General features: G+C 36.4%; 1 long non-coding RNA gene across 2 annotated transcripts in view; it reads left to right on the top strand.

Moving 5' to 3' along the window:
* The first annotated feature begins 871 nt into the window (after positions 1-871).
* Positions 872-18,624, top strand: part of LOC133775332 (uncharacterized) — a 78,766-nt gene continuing 61,013 nt past the window's right edge. The window contains exons 1-3 of one of the 2 annotated variants that reach the window (XR_009868224.1): positions 872-1,092; positions 9,174-9,288; positions 13,816-14,089. This is a non-coding gene — a long non-coding RNA (uncharacterized LOC133775332). Of the gene's footprint in view, positions 1,093-9,173; positions 9,289-13,815; positions 14,090-18,624 lie in introns of those variants that run through there. The other variant, XR_009868225.1, reaches the window with a different exon arrangement.

Genomic DNA, 18,624 nt, shown 5'->3' with positions numbered 1-18,624 from the left:
TCTTAGGCCATGCTGGTATACTGTGGGATTCTACAAATGAAGGACAGTCTCAGAGGAATAAAGTAAAGCAGAGGGAGAGCTTTCTGGGCTCAGCTGTATTGAGGATGAATTGGAGAGAAAGGAACTAAACTATGCGACCCTGTCTCCTTTCTCAGTTGCTGGTAAGGGGTGGCTAAGGCACTTCCTTCCTCATGGAAACCACCAGAATGGGGAAAAGCTATTCTCCATGATAATATGTATATTAGTTCATTTCATTTTCACTTCAACCCTATAATGTAGGTCTTACAGAATTTTACAGACAAAAAGACAGGCTCAGAGAAATGTCACAGTCAACTTGCTGTAGCTCCACAGTGAGAATGTGGTGGGAGCAGCCTTGCACCCCGGAAGTCTGACCTGAGATCATATTTTCACCCATTACATCCTCTTGCCTCCCAAATCTTTTTGAGCTGAGCTTTATTCACTGAAAGGTTTAAACTAAGAAAAAAATCCCTGAAAATCCCTTTCAACTTAAAAATGCCTTAATACACTTTTAGGATTACTGTAGAAATATCTGGGTGTGTGAAATATCTTAAACTCCTCAGGCAAGGGATAATATGGAACAATATTATATGCAACTTAAAATGTTATTTTGATGAAAAGTCATAGTAGGTAATTGTAACCCAATTCTGTTTTCAATGTGGAAAACTTACCAGCTTAAAAAGGAACAGACAGATGGAATTTTGCTAATGCGTCCAAGAAGGAAATATGATTTCACATGCATATTATATGCAAGTTTATGAATGTAGTCATGGTGTCTGGAACCTAGGTAGGAAACTATGATGAAAATCAGTGAAGTGAAATATCAAAATAAAACATTGCATGACAACTCCTAATGGGGAGCAATGCTGGCGCCTTTAATAAAACCACTTGGGAATATCAACATGATACGTAAGTGGCTGAAGGGTCCTGAATTTTCCCAGTGATATTGATATATCATAAAATGAATGGGATCTGGCAATAATTTAAGAAGTGAAATGCTAAAGATACCAAGAAGTGAGATGCTGGAGTTGTGATTACCAACAGTGAACTGTGACATTTTACTTTGCATCAGAAGTAAGTAGACCCTTGCTTGTAAATTCCTATGAATTTGCTTGGAACAAGATGTAAGATTATAATCCTAATTATGGATGGAGTGTGTGGTTTAGGTAACGACCTCAAATTTGTGCAAGGTTTTGGTTCCAACAGCAACTGCTTTTGGTGCTTTCTTGGTAGCAGAAAATTTAATCCACATTTAAATATACTCTGAAATAGTAGTTTTGATGGAAGATTTTTAAAAATTCATCTTTAATTAATTAGTTCTAAAAATTTGTCAGTTGACAAGTGCCAGTGTAATTGATACAATTAATAACTCAAATGGCTTCAGTTTTTATGTCAAATTAATTCAGTAGTTAATGAGTGTCAATATCTTTACTAATACATTTAAATTTTAATGGATAAACTACATTCTCCTTCACCAAAAAAAATTTAAAATATGTTCGGTGAACATGACTTTTTTTTTAGTATTTTCTTTATTCAGGGGTGGTCTAGTTATAAACTCTTGGCTTTAGCCTGCCATCCACTTTGGTAGCATTAATTTTCAGAATTCTGCTGGTGTCTCAGGGATTCATTCTGAAGTACTTTTTTTCTTTCTTTTTTTTTTTTTTTTTGCTAAAATGTGATTTTCTTTCTTTTTTTTTTAAACTTTTATTGTGGATTACAATGGCTTTTTCCCCCCCATAACTTCCCTCCCACCAGCAACCCTCCCCTCTCCTGCTCCCTCTCCCCTTCCTAAAATGTGATTTTCATTACTTCAAATCGACGTGCAACTGATATTTCTTCCCAAAATATGGGTGTAGGTGTGTTTTAAGTTATAATCTGAGATTATTTCTTTAAAAGTTATATGAGACACTGTTATTCTTGATTTCCATGAAGAACCAAAGCGTGAGATTGATTTCTTAATGTTATCTCAGTAGAGGAAATGAAGCAGTAGGAAGCAGAATCTGTATGTTAGTATAGCAAATGACAAGATTCAACTACATCATAACAAAATAATTTAATAAAATAGAAAAAGCCCAAAATTCCTTCTTTTGTTGTAATATTAGAAAGGCCAATAAAAATCTTTATGTCACTAAATAAAGTTACATTATTTGACTCTTAAAAATTATGTAATGACCTGTTAGGAACAAATGACTAGGAAGCAGTAAATATAAATGTATCAATGAGTTAATATGTACTCAAACAATTGATGATATCCAGGATGTACTGACTGTGGAGAAGACAAGAAAAGAGACCACTGTTTGGATAGTGAGATTTCATCTTCTGGTTATTTGAGAACAGTGACTTGGACCTCTTATGAAATATTCTCCTGTGGTTTCTCCACCTATGAATAACTTGCTTTGGATCTATGGCTTCTAATCAGTGAATAATGATTCTTCCTAGGGCCACCATTAACAACAGTAATGGTAGTGCACTTATAGGGTATTTCTTCACCATAACAACTAGGAGAATTAAGGATTTTTTTAAAAAAGATTTTATTTATTTATTTGAAAGTCAAAGTTACACAGGAAGAGAAGGACAGGCAGAGAGACACAGAAAGACGTCTTCCATCTGCTGGTTCACTCCCCAGTTGGCCACAATGGCCAGAGCTGTGCTGATCTGAAGGCAGGAGCCAGGAGCTTCTTCCGGGTCTCCCATGTGGATGCAGGGGCTCAAGGACTTGGCCCATCTTCTACTGCTTTCCCAGGCCATAGCAGAGAGCTGCATCGAAAGTGGAGCAGCCAGGGCTTGAACCGGTGCCCATATGGGATGCCGGCACTGCAGGTTGTGGCTTTACCTGCTATATCACAGTGCCAGCCCAGAATTAAGGATTTTTATACTTTGATTTTACCTATGAGAAAACTAACATTCAGTGTTTAGGCCACTTGCGAAAGAACATCAAAGAATACAGATACAGCGGATATTTGTTTTGCTTCTGCTGCTTTGCAGGCACTGTGCTGGTCTTGAGGACTAACCAGAATAAAGGAGTCTTTGCCCTCAATTCTTGCATAGTCTTTGGAGAGGAGATGCACTCCTGGAAAACTACAATACAGAGGCTGAGAGCTAATGCATAAAGTACTGTACAAGCACACTTCAAGATATAGAACACATCCACAGGGCTCAAGGAAGACATCAGCAGACAGCAAATAACATAACAGGCTGAAAAAGTCCTTCCTTGTGTGTCCCTTGCTACTGACAATAGATGATCTTCATCTTTATCCTTTCAGCTCTACAAGGCTTTGTTCTTTGTAACCAAATTTTAACTTACCACATGGGAAACTACTCCCCCATCGCCCACTAAATTGCAGAATAGAACTTTTGTTTATTTGCATGTTCTTTCAAGTCACATGGAACCATGACATAAATTTATAGCATCAGGTAGAGCCATCTGTAGATCTGACTAGGTTTCAGAATGAAATGTATAACATTCTTGGCCAGTCATTGAAGCTCTGAACAGTGTGAGTGGAGTACTGGAACATCATCTGTCCAGCTTCTCTGTTTTAAGAACTGCCTCTGCTTTCCAAATTCACATTAAATTCCACCATGTTTATACGGTAGCCGTTGATTGATTCAGGGTGGAAAGAAGATCCAAGCTGGGATAACTATATTATTACACTATTTGCGCTCACTTATTAGACTTGGCTGGTCAGAATTGATTCTGTTTTCACCCCAGTTGAGTGGAATGCAAATCAAACCTGTATTAACTACCTGCAGTTAGCATCAGGTGTGTAGATTTAGTCCTCCACAAGACTGCAATCACTCTAGACACCAGAGTTGGATGCAGGGTTCTCTGGTCAGTCACACTCTGACTGGCTAGTTATGTATTTGGAGTTTCCTATGGTGCCTTCAAGTTCAATAAATTGCCAGAATAACTCACAGCATTCAAGAAAGTACTATACTTACAATTTTATTATGAGCAACATGCCCAGAAACAGTCGAATGAAGAATCTTATAGGGAAGGTCTCAGAAGGTCCTAGATTTGAAGTTTCCACATTCTGTATTCATGGAGTGAGGATGTATCACTCTTCTGGAATATGACTATTCCCCTCAACCTAAAAGTTCCTCTGAGCTTCAGAGTCCAGAGTTTTTATCGGAATCCTATTACATAATTATATTCAATCTCTAGCTCTCATACCCTTCCTGGAGGCTTAGTGGCTGAAAATTACAACTCCTTAATAGTATACTTAGGGGTGATACCAAGATGACAGAGTAGGGAGGGAGCTTACCACTCTAGTCCAGGAGAAGATAGTTAAAAAAGTGGAGAAGAGCTCAGCTGAGCAGAATAAATTTCCCTCCCGAATAAAAAGAAAACAAAATGAGGGAAGATTTGGTGTGCCAAACCTGGGTATGGCACTTCAAGTATGCCCTTAACCCTGGAGAACCGAACAGAGCTCCCTGGCCACATCCACTACAAGCCCTTTGTATTCACTGAAAGTAGACATTCCACTTATATACAGAGCCACAGTACAAAGATAAGAGATACCACAGCAAAAAGAAAAGAGGGAGGAGAAGAAGGAGGAGGAGGAGGAGGAGGAGGAGGAGGAGGAGGAGGAGGAGGAGGAGAAACCAATGAATATCTCCACAAATGCTGAGCAACAAATGGACCAATTCAGGAAACAAGAATAAGGAAGACAACATGACTCCACCAAAAGAACACAACCCTTAAATACTAGATTGTGAAGATGATGAGATGGAAAAATGCAAGAAATGGAATTCAAAAAATTGATCATAATATTACATAGAAGTAATCAGAAGCAAATGCACAATCTACTGAAATCCGTACAGGACAGGAAAGAAAATTTCTCCCAATGAAACTTAGATTTTAAAGAGAAATCAAAATGAGATGAAGAATTCAATAGAACAAATAAAAAATGTAGTGGAGAGCATTAACAACAGAATTTGTGAAGCACAAAATAATATAGGACTTAGAAAATAAAGCATTTTCTGTGGCAGGTTTTATCTTGTTATTATGCTTCTATAGATAAGTGGAGTGTCTGCTTTCACTGAATATCTAGAAATTTGTAGTAGGTGTGGCCAGGAAGCTCTGTTCAGTTCTCAGGGGTTTGGCATGGTAAATCTCCTATTTTTAAAAATCAGAATGGAAGCTTATTCTACTCAGCTGAGCTTCTCTCCTGAGTGAAACAGACATATGTTTTTCTATACAGTCTCGGTATGTGTGTGGGCACATGTGGGTTTTCTATGGCAATGCAGACACTGCAAAACAAACTCTTTAGTGAAATGAATCCCTTCATTTAAAAGACAAATTCAATTACATAATAAGTAGAGATCTATTTGAGCTTGACCTAAATTTTCCAAACCTAAAATAACACAACTATTGCATAGAAAATATGAATAATTTCTAGGTTGTCTCAATCACAATCCAAAACATTTGTAAATTTTGTTGCTGTGATAACGTGTGTGAGGTAATTACCCTATGGAGAAACCAAAAGTCAAATCAGTTGATTATTGGCAACATCCTTGATTCTTTCTTATTTCTCTTTTGCAAGTCATAATAATTTGTGTGTGGTGATTTGGAAAGCTCTCTTTTTTATGACTGAGCTCCCAAAGGGTTGTAATTTTCCCTTAAAGCTGTCCACACTAGTACCACAAGGACATTCCTTTCTTTTATCATGATATTTTTTTTCTGACTGTTCTGTTTATAAGCAATATTTTTTAGCAGTGACTTACTTGAGATTCTTTACCTCTTAACTGTTTTTTTTTTGCTATTTGTGAGTGCAAAATTTATTGTCAAATGAATTTTTTATCTTTCTGAAATCCAAAAAATGAGAGGTGCATTAGAAATGTAGGGCAATTTCATGGTTAATGAATGATCAATATTCTTATTGTTAGTGTTAAGAAAATCATGCCATATAGGCTCAATACATGTCTTAAAAACTGCTTCTGGTGCTAACAGTCCAATATATCTCCTGAACACCTCTACTATCTATATGTGCCCACTCCAAGAGTGCTATTGTTGCCTCAATGATGGTATACTCTGGATACACATAATTCTATTTTTTTAAATTAAAATTTTTTATTTGACAGGTAGAGTTACAGACAGTGACAGAGAGAGAGAGAGAGAGACAGAGAGAAAGGTCTTCCTTCCGTTGGTTCACTCCCCAAATGGCTGTGCCAATCCAAAGCCAGGAGCCAGGTGATTCTTCCTGGTCTCCCATGTGGGTACAGGGGCCCAAGCACTTGTGCCATCCTCCACTGCCCTCCTGGGCCACAGCAGAGCGCTGGACTGGAAGAGGAGCAACCGGGACTAGAACCCGGCACCTACATGGGATGCCAGCACTGCAGGTGGAGGATTAACCAATTGAGCCATGGTGCCGGCCCCACACATAATTCTTTATGTGGTATTCAGAACTATTCCTTTCCTCTGAAGATCAGGTTTTTTGCTTTGTTTTAACTAGATCTGATAACAAATAACTGCCAAAATGTCTTCCTTATGAATTTTTTCAATTGGTCGTGTAAAAAACTAGTATATCTTGGATAGATAATTTTGAGTCTAAGACCAAATAACCAAATACCACTATATTAAAACAGCAGTTATGTGATGTTTATATTGAGTCAACTATGAAGGACTGCTTTGGGCCATAATTGATCCTTTTGTTGTTTCATCATTGGTGAATAAGTAAATTAATTTATCCCTTTCAGTGTATCATTGTTCATTCTTTAACCTGTGCTAGGTATTACTATCCACATTCTTATCACCCAAAGAAATTCAGAGTTTATCTTTGCTAAATATTGTCAATGTAAGGAATCTTTATCTTGTCATGAATGTTAAATATGATTTTGAAAACTAACCCAGCCCTCTCTTCGTTCAGAAATTTTTCCAGGTTAGACAAGTTACTTGAACTCTTTCCATTTATCTGTATAAATCTGTACCATGCTTTTAGAAACAGTGCCTTACAATCTGTAGAGTGAAACTGACACTTTGAGAAGCAGTGACTTGAATAGTCCTTGTCTTGACTGTTGAGGAACAGTTTTTTTTCCATACAATTTGTTGAATTCTTTACTCAACATATTGTTAAACATATGTGTATAAAGTCAATTGGAAATAGAACTCAGTGAAAGATAAGAGTGGGAATAAGAGAGTGAGGAGGAAGAGGGGTTGAGAGTATGGATCGGAGGGCATGCATGGTGGGAAGCATCACCATGTTCCTAAAGTTGTAATTTGAAGTATATGAAGTTTGTAACTGTAAAGCTATATAGTTCTGCATACATTCATATGGACTTACTTCTAAGGGTATTTAAAAACTTGCCAAAAAATACAAAACAAAATAAAAAAAAACTTGCCATGGGACCCCAAGTCACCTTAAGCTGGGTGGTAAAAATACCATCTTAAGTGTTAAAGTAATCATATGGACAGGATTAAGTTTCTGATAATAATAGATAGATAGAATTAAAAAGAAGTGAATGCTCCAACGTGGGAGGCAGTCCACACAGCAGACTCATAGAATGACAATCACTTTAAATAGCATTCTGATCTCAGAATCAGTCCTTAAGGCATTTTGGTCTGGCTGAAAAATCCACAAAAGCATTTCAGGCATGGGATGCCAAGACACTGAGGCAAAAAATATCCTACGTGAAGGATCTCAGTGAGTGAGACCCCATTGGAAAGAAGTGGTCATCAAAGAAGGAGATATTTTTCTCTGAAGAGGGGAGAGAACTTCCACTTTGCTTTTGGCCTTGTCTAAATGCTGTTGGAGTTTGTGGATTAAAAAAGGTTCCATAGCCTAGCATCTCATGTCACAAACCTTGGGTGATCACTGACATCATACATAAGAGTGTTAATTGTTAAATTAACAAGAGTTAATGTTCACTAACTTCCCATACAGGACCTCTGTCTTTAAAGAGTTGTATTATAATTATGTTTAAGTGTTCCCAAAAGATGTATAATTGTTAGGTGCTTCTTTAAAATTAATTAAGTTTCTAAAAAAAAAAAAAGAAGTGAACTTAACTTCAAGATGCAATGACTCTGAGCAGCCCTTGTCTCAACTGTTGAGGAACAATTTTTATTTATTTATTTTTCTGGGTGTAAATTATTGAACTCTTTACTTAGTATAGTGTTGGTCTTCTGTGTATAAAGTTAACTGAAAATGGATCTTAGCTGAGAATGGGACTGAGAATGGAGAGGGAGGAGGAGAAGGAGTGGGAGGGTAGCTATGGTGGAAAGAATCACTATATTCCTAAAGATGTACTTATGAAATGCATGAACTTTGTATCCCTTAAATAAAAGGTTTCTTAGGGGAAAAAAAGAAACTGCTTTAGACAAGGCCAAAGGGACTCCTTACATGGGTCCACACTTTATAAGCTCTCACATATCATAAACACCATTCAAGTCCAGAAAAGTAAATTTCCATTTCTTGCCCTATGACCATGGAACAAAGGGCTCTAGCAGCCTAATGCTACAATGGCCTCTAGATTGTGCCATTGCCAATTTCAGAGGCAGAGTATGCTTTGGAGGTGTGAGAAAAAACATTTAGTAAGTGAAAAAGTAATTTATTAAAGTCTTTCTCTCTGATCTTATGAATACAGCAGTTTCTTGAATAATTAAGTATTGTTTCCCACTAGTGCTCAGTGTCTATATTCCTGATCTTGTCATTGCTGTTAATTGAATTGTGTGCCCCACCTTGCCAGTTCAAATATTGAAGCACTAAACTTGCATGCGATTACATTTGGAGATAGGGCCTATAAAGCGGTAATTAGTAGGGGGGCCTACAGTCCCAGCATCCCACATAGGCAATGGTTCAAGTCTTGGCTGCTCCTCTTCCAATCTAGCTCTCTGCTATGGCCTGGGAAAGCAGTGGAAGGTGGCCCAAGTGCTTGGACTGATGTACCTTTTTTCAGAGAACTGGAGGAAGCTCCTTGCTCTTGGCTTTGGATTGGCCCAGCTCCCGCCATTGCAGCCATTGGGGGAGTGAACCAGCAGATGCCTTTCAACTAAATAAATAGACCTTAAAAAAACATTTGAAGAGGTAATTAGGGTTAAATGAAGTCATAAAGGTGGGAAAATCTGATAGGATTAGTGTCCTTATAAAGAGCAACATCTCAGAGTTTTGTCTCTCCCTCTTTCTCTTTCTCTTTCTTGCTTCCCTCCTCTGTGTACTCAGGGATGTGAGAACACTTCAGGAAGGCAGCCATGTATAAGGCAGGAACAGAACTCTCATCAGAAAACAAACCCTCTGGACCTTGATATGGAACTTTCAGCTTCTAGAAATGTGAGAAGTAAGTTATTATTGTTGTAGCCACCCAGCATGTGATATTTTATTATTGTAGCTCAAACAGATTAATAGGAGTACAACTGTATCCTGGGTCACACATAGAGGCAGTTGTAATTTAGTAAGGTATCTCTGACAATTCTACATGGTGTCTAAGCATCATTTTGCAAAGTTAAATAATTCGCATTACTTTAAAATTTACATATATAAAAATGAAATATTTGAAGCCCAATACACTGATCCTTTATTTTGACAACTACATGAAAATTTAACCCTTCTATTGTGAATGGACTTATTTTATAAAAATATTTCATTAATAAGATGCATTTATATTTTCAAAAATTAAATTAAAGTTTTAGTTTATGTATTTTTACTTAGATTTTGATATTGATTATAATTTTTATGAACTTAATTTTATTTAATATTTTTAATATTTTAGAGGAAAAATTTTTAAAAATTCAATCTATTTTCATTTAGAAATTTTTTACACTAGGAAAACAATGTTCTGTGTTTTAATTGATGTATAATAATTGTACACATTTATGAGTTAAGGTGTGATGTTTTCACATAGGTATATAATGTGTGATGATCAAATTAGGATAATTAGCATATATAACACTTCAATTACTTAATCATTTCTTTGTTGGGAACATCCAAAATCCTTTTTTCTAGCTATTTTGAAATACACAATAAATTATTGTTAACCATAGTCATTCTAGAGGTTAGCTAATGGATACAAAGTCACAAAAAACATTTAATTCTTTAATCCTTTAGATCAGGGGTCATCAAATAGTTGCCTGTGGATGAATTTGACTTGTAAAACTGAAAATAATTACCAACCCTTTCTTGACAAAGTTTACTGCTCTTTGCTTCAGATCATTCAGAATGTGTAAAAATAAATTACTGAAGTGGAACTTAAGAAAGACTAGAACAGAAAACAAAAAGAAAAATTTCAAGTTAATGCTTCAAATTTAAATAACTAGAGCTGGAAAGTAAGCAGACTTTTGCAGGATATTCCCCACATAAAATTTGCAAGCAGGACATTATAAATTATTTATTTAAAAAAGACTTAGTAAACATGATTAAGAAAGTTGTCCTGATCAGAGTCACAACTACAACAGTCAGATAAAGTTCTCTAATGTCAAAAACTTCATTAAATCCAGCCATTACCACTGATTAAAACAATGAGAATAAGGGAGAAAATTATTCCTATCAAGTCCATAATTCAAAGACAGAAAATTGAACTTTAAATTGCTCAGTAGAAGCTGAAGAAAACTACATTCATCTAAAAATTGAGTAAGAAAATCAAAACCTCTGGAACTTTACTCTGTTTATTAGATGGTGATTCTGGAAAACAGCTGTCATATCCTGACATAAGTGAGAGCACTTGTAGCAAAGCACAGTCCGATTCAAATCAGTGATTTCAATTTTCCATTGGATAAACATGGCAGGAAATTTATATTTCATTTTAAACTCAAATTTTTTCAAATTAGGAAAGAAGCTGTCACATCCCAAGTTCAAAGACAAAGTATCTTGTTACCATTGTTATGTATTACTCAACAAATGTTCTTCATTGGCTTTGGCAAATGGAGATATTTGTGACTGGAAACACATTCTTGATTAAAAGAACATGAAATGACACGTGCACATAAAATTAGCAAATACTAAGAGTCAAAAAAGAAGATGGAATAAGTGATGATTGATATTTTTCAACAAATAAGCAAATCAAGAGCAAAATATACGATATTGCTGTAATATTCTCAGAAGGATATTGAATGACAATATTATGAGTCCAACATTGAGGATATATATAGCAGTCATATTTACAGAGAATGATAGAAAGGTTCTAAATGTATCAGAAATAAAAATTTGTTCTTAAAATAGCTAAAAATGAAATATTAATTAAAAATAATGAAAAGTATGATCTCTGGTAGAGATTTCAAATGATGATATTAACTTATTGGATAATAAAGTAGACAATAGCATATTATAAAACAAATATTATTTACTTTAACTGGATTACAAAAGTTGTTTCGAGAAGGTCTTCAAATAAAAAATCCAATTGGAAATTTTAATAGAAATAATTTGAATTTAACTTTGAATGTGTACTAATAATCTTAACAAAAGATAATAAAATACTTCCTCCTCCCCCTAAAAAATGATGTATTAGGCTGCTTCATTTTTGGAAGGACTAAAGTAAAAAAAATTTCTTTAATTTCAGAGAAGATAATTTTTCTAAATTGCAAAAATTTTATTGTGAAATGTATAAGAAACATAGCATTTCAGTAAAAGGAAGGAAACTACAACAAGAAATTAAAACATTTTCTTTGCTATGTAGAAAAAACTTCACATATAAATATTTCCAAAATGAATTAATGAAGACTATCCTGGCCATTAGAAAGCAACTTATGATCTCAAAGATGTAAACAAATTGTGCAACACACTGCTATTTTTGGCTCTCTTTATAATATGCTGGCACTGAAAATTTTGAGAGAAATATAATCTAAGAAATATAAGCTAAGAAATACTGCATGGTTGTAGATGTTACTTTAAAATATTTTTAAAATCTGCAAGAGCAATAGAGATTTATAGCTTGTAATATTTTTGTGATAATTTATCATCAGCAGCCCCATTATAAAATTTGTACCTGATTTGCTTATTTCATTGTGAAATCTAAATATTAGTTTAAAATATTATTGATAATTTCAAAATTATTGACAGTTGCCGCTGCCTCAGCAGAGCCAAGTTTCTCCAAATTAAACAAAAACTGTTTAGAAACTTCAAAGACTCAAGAATGGATTCCTGCTTTGCCAAAGAACGCAACTATGTGAAAATTTAGACTATTGCATCATAAGGAATGAACTGACAGAAATTTTATGATATAATCACATTTTTAAAATTATCTGAGTTTTACTACCTACATATTGCCAGCCCACCAACAGAACATGCACATATGCATGATAGAAATTAAATTCAGTTTTCTTTGTTATTTTGTCAACTTGCAGTTTCACACAAACCATAGATCTGCACATATTTTCCAATTTTATTGACAGGAAGACGTATTTGTTAAGGTGGGAGAATAGAACATATTAGAGATTATTTAACCATTAATTCATGTAAAATTCAAATGTTTGGTCACATGTGCTTCTACTGGTAGTCTTGCATTCACCCGTTCCTCCAGGAGTCATCATGAGGACCATGGATAAGATAAAATGTGAGAGCATGTTAACGGTGGAGGAAGCCATGTGCTGCTCCTTCTCTTCACTGTGTTTCAAGGAGAGCTTTGACTGCTGTTTCTAGAAGGGGGCTTATTGCTCTGTACTTTAACTGCTTCTTGTTTCCTTCCTAATTTGATGTCTTTCATTTCTTAATTGAAAAACAGTTTTGGTACTACGTAAGTAGTCTTCCTTTTTTGAAAGGCCAAAGAAATTTGCTTTTGGATTTTTTCCGACTGCTTCCAGGAAGGAGAAATGTCTTACCATGTAGGGGAATCAGTAGTCTCGCACAATCCAGACCTATTAAGTTGAACAGTTGATTGTAACAAAGTCTATGCTATTATATTAAGCCGTTGTTATGTAGCTCATATGCCAGAACTGTTAAAAATAACAAAGGCCTATTATCTTGAATGTGGGAAACCAAATCATTTTTTAATACGTGATTAATTGTATGAACTTGGACCTTTTAACTAGGAGTGGTAAGTGGTATTCCATGGGAACTTTCTCAGCATGTGTCCAATGTTGTAAACAAAAAGTTAAAATACAGCTAACACTCTCCCTGGCATTCATTAGCATAGCAAAGAAAGCAGGAACTAACCACATTTTACATAAAAAGACTTTAGAAACCTGTGTCTGCTCACAGCAGCACTATTGAGTCTGCGGGTGCCAACCGTAAGTGCAGAAACCATTTTTATTTATAGGCCTATCACCAAAATGTGTTCTTCATTAATTCATATTTTTCTCAGCCTCGCTTTACTTCTTGAACCCACGCAGGTGATTTTTAAATGCTGAGGGTAATTTAAAACTGAGTGAATTCCTGCTCACCTTGGATTTCAGTGCTTAAGAATATCCGATGGGATATGTTCTTACTGCTCACTTAATGTTTTGTCAATTTGTTTACCTTGCATTAATCTAAAGTACACTGCAAACATGAGATTGGCTGGACGTCTTGAGTTAAAATTCACAATGGGAAAGAAAGAACTCTTGAATGTCTTGCCAAAAGTATTTAGAAATGTGTTTCTCACAAGATGAAAATTGAAAGTCCATAGTAACTGCAGTTTACTCCAAAAATATAGTTCAGTGAAACTTTGTTATATAGGATATTTCCTCACATATCACATTCATTAAAATAGAAAAGACCTCATCTAAAGCTCATAAAGTGACATTTCCTCCATATGTATGTATGTAATGTTCCTGTATGTAATGTTCAAAATGTGTAGTGTCTTGGAAACGATTATGAAAGATTTTCCTTGTAGGTTTGTGCTTGTTACATTTATTTTGGGTTGTCTTTCTTGATGGTGTTTCAACACTCTTCACAGATTCAGCCTATGGTAGTAGAGAAAAAGCCCTGCCATTTGCCTTTTGATACCATCAGTAGCAAACAGCAGAAGAGAGCTTATAGTGCTGGGAAAAGGACCTGGAGCACACAGTTGGTTCTGAGCAAGCTGCAGTCATGTCCTTGCATGTTTTCCCAGTGAAATGCATCACCCACACTGCTGTCTGCAACTCTCAGAACATTCTCAAGGATCCGAAGCTTTTGTTTGTAAATTAAAGTGACCCTCTCTAATCTGGACAGTAACTTCGCTTACTGTTGTATTTACATACTGCTCTGTATAGAAAAAGCCTGCATTTAACAAAGATAAATGATTGCATTGCTGTAACTTAATTTATTAATACCTATCAGCCTAGGCAATGGTTCCAAGAGACAATGAAACTTTTTCTTACATTAGCACAGCACTTTCTAGTAACTGTATTAGTTTCCAGAAACAGAGTTCCAGGACATAATATATAGGTATGTACTCACAATGAAGTGCATGCAGAGAAAATCTATCCTCTGTTACTATATGAAGGATCTTCAAAAATTTCATGGAAAATGTGTGCTCTGGAAAAATTCTGTGTGGGTTTCAAAAATAAACAGCTTTTAACTTCATTTTTCCCCCAAACTTTTTGAAATCCCCTGCTATTTTTTTGCTTTTTTTTTCCCCATGTGGTGTTTCACTATTTAACATCACCTACTGCAGTCTTCTTGTTCCAAGTCATTTTTTTACCCAGAAATTTTTTTTTATTAAACTTTTATTTAATGAATATAAATTTCCAAAGTACAGCTTATGGGTTACAATGGCTTCTCCCTCCCAAAACTTTCCTCCCACCCACAACCCTCCCCTTTCCCGCTCCCTCTCCCCTTCCAATCACATCATGATTCATTTTCAATTCTCTTTATATACAGAAGATCAGTTTAGTATATATTAGGTAACAATTTCAACTGTTTGCCCCCATATAGCAACACAAAGTGAAAAAAAATACTGTTGGAGTACTAGTTATAGCATTAAATAAGAGTGTACAGCACATTAAAGACAGAGATCCTGCATAATATTTTTTTTAAAAAATTAATTTTCTATGCCATTTCCAATTTAACACCAGTTTTTTTTTCATTTCCAATTATCTTTATATACAGAAGATCGATTCAGTATATAATTAGTAAAGATCTCATCAGTTTGTACCCACGCAGAAACACAAAGTGTAAAAATACTGTTTCAGTACTAGTTATAGCATTTAAGGTATACAACCTTCACGCATTTCATAAAGGCAACGTTAGGAACATAGTGGCAAATGTGATTCCATAAGTGCCTTCTCATTCATTCACTTATGCATTTATTCAGATATTTTTGGAATGGCTACTATGCATGCGATTCTAGACATTAGGCCTAAGAATGGCACTATCCTTAGCTGCCTGAGTTTCCAGACATGTGACAGGTGCTTACAATAGACCATGAAGAAGGCTGGCAACAAGGACAAACTAAGGAAGAGGGTGGATTGAAAGTTGAGAAGGTTCTCAGACACATTTGCAAAGGCTCAGAGACCAGAGAGAATGTGGTATGTCCAAAGGGTAGAAGGAAAACCATATATCTCTTATCCCACTATATTTCCAACTGAGGAGATTATTAATGCTAGCTAAGGTAACAGGTAATAAAAAGTACGTGTGTTAGGCAAATTATATATTAAGTTCCAAATTTCATTGTATCACTGCACATTCAGGGTTGGTTGCTTATGCAACCTTGTCAGGCCTGAAACCCAGATCTGCTCAGGGCAAAGAGGTTTTTTAAAATGGTCTTTGACTGATAATTTGGGTTCCAGGAGGGTTTTGCCTCAGTTGAAAGTTTACACGATTGAGTATATAGTTGGGGTTCAAGGCCATGGACATGCTTTTGGAAGTTGAAAAAAGTGCCAATGGGATAAGGTTCTAAGTTTGCTTTAGGGCCCTGAGTCCACCCCCAGGCAGGGAGGGTGGGTATTGCCCAGGGTTTCCAGGCTGACCCTAGCCTGCTCCTTTTGATGAGAGAGCCTCACTGAGTTCCACACTGAGGAGGAAAAGGCTGGGACTCATAGAGTCTGACCTTCCCTGGCTCCCTGGGCTAGGGATCAGTGAGAAAGATAATGGAAGCCAGGTGTGTGCCCTGCAGGTTTAATCCCCACCCCCCTTTTTTTTTTCAGAGCAGAAAAGGAGAGGGGTCCTTGCCATTCTGGGACGGAGTCCTTGAGGTGGCCTCCAATGATGTGGCATCAATGAGTGGTATTGGTGATAGCAAAAGGCTGACAAGCTTCTCTAGGGTGGTTGCTGTGGCCAACCGGGACTAGAACCTGGGGTGCCTGCGCTGCAAGCGGAGGATTAGCCGAGTGAGCTGTGGCATCGGCCCTATTCTAGCTTTTGGTAATGCATTTATTCCATGAAGTTGAGAATTTTCTAACTTAAAGGAAGAAAAGGAATGGAGATCTTCCTTTACAAAAAGCCATGCTTAATTTTATTTTATTTATTATATTTTATCATGCCATCCATGCTGAATGGGTCTCAGAATATATTCCAAGCAGTTTGGGACTCTGGCTCACTACAGCAGCAAGAATCGTTCACGTGGTTTGATGTGAGGATCTTGCCTGCAAAGGCCTCTGCCCCTGCCTGACAGTGCCAAAATTCCAGGATTAAATAATCATTTCTTTGGATGTAAGTTTCTTGTATTTTATAGAATTATCTCTTCAAATATAAACACCTTTTTTGAAGCAGAAATGTATCTTTTATGGGGCTGGCGCTGTGACATAGTGGGTAAAGTTGCCGCCTGCAGTGCTAGTATTCCTTATATGTGCCAGTTCATGTCCTGGCTGCTCCATTTCCAATCCAGCTCTCTGCTATGGCCTGGGAAAGCAGTAGAGGATGGCTCAAGTCATTGGGCACCTACACCCTGTGAGATACCTGGAAGAAGCTTCAGGCTCCTGGTTTTAGATTGGTGCAGCTCTGGCCATTGTGGCCATCTGGAGATTGAACCAGCGATGGAAGATCTCTCTCTCTCTTCCTCTGCCTCTCTGTAACTCTGACTTTCAAATAAATAAATAAATCTTAAAGAAAAAAGAGATGATTACTGGAATAACCATTTTTTCTAAAAAAGTAAATCCATGTATAAAAAAAGAGAACTCTATCTTTTATCCTTAAGCATAAGTTCATCCTGGAGGGATGGCAAATAACATGTCACTGTCCCCTGAGAAAGTTTGTAGATATGGAAGGTTAAGTAGAATAGGAAAGGGAAGAGAAATAGGGAGAAAGGTTTCCCTGGGATAGTGTCCATGAACCCTTGAAATTTCACTACAATACATGCGTGAGAATAATCATAAGAAAGAGAAAAAAATAAAAAATTAAGGGCTATTGGGGCCGGGTCTGTGGCACAGTAGGTTAATCTTCCACCTGCCGTGCTGGCATCCCTTATGGACTCCGGTTCTAGTGCCGGCTGTTCCTCTTCCGATCCAGCTCTCTGCTGTGGCCTGGGAGAACAGTAGAAGATGGCCCAAGTCCTTGGGCCCCTGTACCCACATGGGAGACGGGGAGTGAACCAACGGACCTTTCTCTCTGTCTCTCCCTCTTACTCTCTGTAACTCTACCTCTCAAATAAATAAATAAATAAAATCTTTGAAGAAATTAAGGGCTATTAAACATTGAAATTGTAAAGACTTCAAATAAAATTATTTTCAAAGGTTTTAATGAGAAACTTGAGCTCTCTTTAGTTTAGAGGTTTATTGTTTGAAATGATGACATAAAACTTTTGATCAAGAGTTGTAGATGGAAAAATCATCAATTTTTAAATATTTCTCGTTAATGATTTATATGATTTATCATCCAATCAAAATTATACTAGGGTTATAAAGATATTTTAAAATATTCAATTTTCCTTCCCTTTCATTGAAAACTTCTCATACTAATATCCATGAATTTTAACCAAATGGAATATTTTCATATCAAGTATTTCAAACTAAGCTCTCACTTTGGGAATGTGTGTGCATTGTTGGAGAGGTTCTTGTCCAAAGTACCATCAGTTACCAATGGGTATAGGAAATTCAACCTATGTGAAGACTCAGAGCCAGGGTCACTGCCAAATTTTGTACCTATCAGGAGCCCTTGCCCTACTTGCCCAACTTCTCCAGGCCTCATCCTTGACTAATTCTTGAGCTATGTGTTGTTCTGCATAGCTGATGGCATACAAACATCTTTGAAAGCTTCAGGGCTTCAGATGTCTGCCTGTTGTTAAATAAAACACCTCTTTAGACAAGTTCTACACACTGAAAAGAATAGGAAGTAGTGGATTTTGGTTAACCTACTTGCTCCCTCTGGGGACAAGTTGGGCAGACATCAGGTGGGGGTGTTGAATCATCCAGACCCTGTCCTGCTGATGAGTCTTGAGATCAATAGCTCTCTTCAAGAATGCCGGTAGGGAAGCCCATTTAAGAACAAAAGCCTGCAAAGCTTATTAAAACATGGATTGCTGGACTGCATTCCCAGTTACCCATTTCTAATGATGTTCAGATTTCTAATGATATTTCTAATAGTATTTTCTACTTTCCCTAAATTTATGAGCTCGATTAGTCATTGAGGACATGTAGACATCTATTGTTAAGAAATCTGTATGTTATCCAGGAGATTATTGTTATTAATAGATTTCAGATGCACAGTTTTGAAAATATGAAAGCAACCCAATTATTAATTTTTAATACTCACTGGAGCACAAATTTGAATTTCATGGTTCACAGTCACTGTGTGAGTATGAATGTGCAGTCAGGAGCTAGTGAGTGAATCTACTTAAAGGCCAGTG

This window comes from Lepus europaeus, chromosome 16, assembly GCF_033115175.1.
Source record: "Lepus europaeus isolate LE1 chromosome 16, mLepTim1.pri, whole genome shotgun sequence".
Taxonomy (NCBI): Eukaryota; Metazoa; Chordata; class Mammalia; order Lagomorpha; family Leporidae; genus Lepus; species Lepus europaeus.
This window is presented reverse-complemented; position numbering and strand designations above follow the sequence as displayed.